The sequence below is a fragment of the Epinephelus lanceolatus genome, chromosome 15, assembly GCF_041903045.1.
Source record: "Epinephelus lanceolatus isolate andai-2023 chromosome 15, ASM4190304v1, whole genome shotgun sequence".
NCBI classification, from domain to species: Eukaryota; Metazoa; Chordata; class Actinopteri; order Perciformes; family Serranidae; genus Epinephelus; species Epinephelus lanceolatus.
Genome location: NC_135748.1, coordinates 5,623,425 through 5,627,168, shown reverse-complemented (window position 1 = coordinate 5,627,168; position 3,744 = coordinate 5,623,425). Strand labels below are relative to the sequence as shown.

General features: G+C 40.4%; 1 long non-coding RNA gene across 1 annotated transcript; it reads right to left on the bottom strand.

Moving 5' to 3' along the window:
* Window positions 1-367: 367 nt before the first annotated feature.
* LOC117266964 (uncharacterized) lies at window positions 368-1,249 on the bottom strand. The gene is made up of 3 exons (XR_004502529.2): window positions 1,065-1,249; window positions 623-700; window positions 368-509 (listed from the first exon to the last, which is right to left on the bottom strand). It is a non-coding gene; the product is annotated as an uncharacterized LOC117266964 (long non-coding RNA).
* Window positions 1,250-3,744: the final 2,495 nt, after the last annotated feature.

Sequence of the window (3,744 nt, the reverse complement as noted above, 5' to 3'; positions counted from 1 at the left end):
AGGGTCCACATCATCTCACAGCAGTAAATAGGAGGGCTAGGAGGTGAGCGTATCCTACTGCTGACATCGGGTGAAAGTGAAACTAAGAAGACACTGCTGGATCTTAAGTTGACTGAGTGAACACAAGATCAGTGGTGAAGAAGTGAGTACATGCACTAGATGTGTTCACGACAAAGGAATGTTGTTTACACAGTTTTGCTCTCAAATACAAATAGGTATGATGTAGAAGAGATTATTGGTATCAATCCTATTGACGCTAACATGGATCTTCAAAATGAAAATGTAGTATCTGTAACAGGTGAGTTTAAGACCCAAAAGCAGCACCGTAGACAGACTGAACAGTTTAAACTGAGCTTTAATGCACCAATTAAACAAATACAGGGAGAACAGGGTGGTAAAGCTGCTGAGAGAGTCAATGTTCATGTTCAGAGCTTTCAGGGATTCGGAGGCAGTCCACAGACCTCGGCATGGTACGCCAGAGCGGAAAACAAGTGAGGAGCTGGCAGTTGCTGGACACAAACACACAGCAGACAGTTAAATTATGTGCAATGGTACTATGAGGGGGCAGACAGAGAGTGATGTCAGACGAGCAGGAATTTGAAAACAAGGTGTAGCTACTCACAGGAGGAACAGTCTCACCGATGCGAAGCCAGCCATGGATGGGGCAGCAGAGTTTGTCACCAGCAATGATGAGTGGAATCTGCAGCGCACACAAAAAGGCGGAATGTGCAGCCAAGCAATCCACAGCACGGAATGGTAAAGGATGGTAAATGGACCTGCATTTGTAGAGCACCTTTCTGGCCATCTGACCACTCAAAGCGCTTTTTACAGTACGAGCCACATTCACACACACATGCATTCATACACTGGTGGCTGAGGCTACGATACAAAGTGCCACCTGCTACTTGGTTTTTAACACACACACACACACACTGATGGAAGCATCATCAGGAGCAATTTGGGGTTCAGTATCTTGCTCAAGGATACTTTGACATGTAGACTGGAGGAGCCGGGGAACTGCTGATCTTCCAGAAGATCACAGGTAACTGAACTGGTAAACTTACTTTGGAGAGCTGTCTCTCGCCACAGAACACAGGTGAACAGGAGCCAGGAAGGCAGAAGCAGAGCTCTTGAGGAGGACAGAAGTTGGAGTGGTTTACCGGGGAGCAGATGAAACAGGAGAATCAGGGGCAGGCAGGGGAAGTGATGAGGAAGTAGTCCGCAAACAAATGCTGAAAGGTCTTGCATGAAGGCAAAGAACAATCTGGCAAGGAGAGTCTGTGATGTGAGAGTCTTTATAGTGACAGGTGGTAATGATCCACAGGTGAGAGGCACTGGAAATGTGAGGACAGGTGATAAGCTGGCAGGTAGGTGTGGTGGAGAGGTGGGGAGAGTAGAAAACTACTGAATGAGCTGAGAAGATGGCATTTATGGCAGGTAAACAGTGCCCACTGTGACAGTATCAATATTTAAGGAACCACCCTAATTTTTTAGAGTCACCAGTAATCTAACCTGCAAGTCTTTGGACTGCAGGAGGAAGCCAGGGAACCCAGAGAAAACACAGGCTAACATGGGAAGAACATGCAAACTCCACACAGAAGGACCTCTAGCTGGCAGGCGGGTTAGAACCCAGAACCCTCTTACGGTGACGCAGCAGTGTTAACCACTGCTCCACTGTGCCACCTTAAAAGTATTCTTTTAGCATTGCATATTAATGACATGAGCATCAAAGTTGATGATCACTACATTTAGGCAGGTAAAGAAGTGGATATATCAGTATTTTATTTCATCTCCATCTGCTGGGCCATCATGAAAAGAGTATGCATGCATAATATGATGATAATTCCACTCCAGAAGAGACTTGATGATCACTAAAATTAGGTGGGGAAAAACGTGGCTATATCAGTATTGGTATTGGTTGTCAGCCAAATGAGTTGATATATGGAGGCATATTGGCAAAAAATCCAATATCGTGCATCCGTACTCTCAAGTTATATGGTGTATATTTGAATAAACACAGAGTCTTCCCTATGAATTGCCATCTCTGATAAATATGCATTTAGAGGGAAAAACCGATGAGACTCACCTGCAACAGTGGTATCTAACTTTGGCTATGACCGGATGTAAAATCCTAAAATGAGGCAACCTCACCAACCAATCAGCATTAAGTCTGGTGCATAGAGCCCACCCTCAGACAGCCCAACACACAAATAGAAATAAAAAATAGTCCAATTTTCAATTATTCTATTTTCTGTTTATCTATTCAACATTCCACATATAGAAAATTGGAAAAATGACTTCAAAATCTTAACTATACATTGATTCGACAGAAGAAAAATACAATTTTGGGAAATTGAATTCATTTCTTCAGTTTCCTAATTTTCATTTTTTATGTGGAAAAATGAACTGATAAGCGTCACACGGATCATTTCACTTGATACTGACTATAGAACCACTAACTGACCAAAATTACCAATTGTCCACAAAAAATCTGGTAGACACACTTGTATACGTCAAGCTTTTATTCTTTTGTCTTGTTCAGACTATCTTTTGTTTCATTTGCATCTCTTGGTTCTTTCAACAAATACACAGAGTAAAACATTGTTCTGCTTACACACCCACAAACACATTTTAAGGTGGGCTATCTCTGATTACACTTCATGACAATAATTACACAAATCAGAGAATGCAATCAAGTAAACTATAAGCTATCAGCCAGAATCAAATAAAATGGAAACAGAATACATCAGTACAATAAATGGGCAAAACAGAGTATAGCATGCAGCTATTAACTAAGGAGTCTACATTCTATCATCAAAACTGGCTTATCAAATGCAAAACAGACAAAATGTGAAGAATTATAATGTGAAACATTAAGAAAGTCAGACAGATCCCAATGAAAGCTCAAATAACCTGCAGGCAGTCGACCCCTTGGAAAAATGCCCCAGTTCAGAAGTCTCTCTTTAGGGACATGAAAAGAAGAGAAAAAAAAAGCACGTTAAAAGTTCACTCTTTCAGTACTGTTTTTATTAATGTTAATTAAATTACAGATTCTGGGCAGTCCTGGAATTAGTATTCATTTTCATCACAGGATGTGTTAGAAGAATGGCTCTGGGAGACAATTAGTTCCAACATGCAAAGTTTTAATTAGTTGACTCAGGCCTTGGCCCAGTAATGCTTCTCCAAGCCCAATCAGAGTGCTGACTTCACTCTCTGGAGAAGTGGGACTGTGAGGTTAGACCAATATGTTCAGGTGCTGAGATATTGGAGTGACATTAATGCTTCAGTAGCATTCTGATATCAGCCAGTGGGTATTGTACAACTCTGGTATGATGCCTTTAACGGGAGCAATATATGAATGGAATTTCTATGGAATGTAGCAGCAATGAGTGATAATAATAAAGACAGATCCCCTTTTTCCTTAACCAATACCATAGTTACTAACAAAAACATAAACTCATCTGTGGATATATTCGTTGCTCGTTTAGTTTTTTTTTTTTAGCTTAAGGGAAGGGCATACAAATTTGGATGGTTGTATTATGGATTTATTTTACTGGAGATTTTTAAAGAAAACTAGATTATATATATATGATTATACATATATATATATATATATATATATATGACTATAACTTCTGTTCCCTGAAGGAGAGAAAGGAGGTACAACAAATATACTATGGGATATCATGTCCCTACCCTAAGACATCTCTATTCATGCCTTTTAACCCTTTAGGTGCAAGAGTT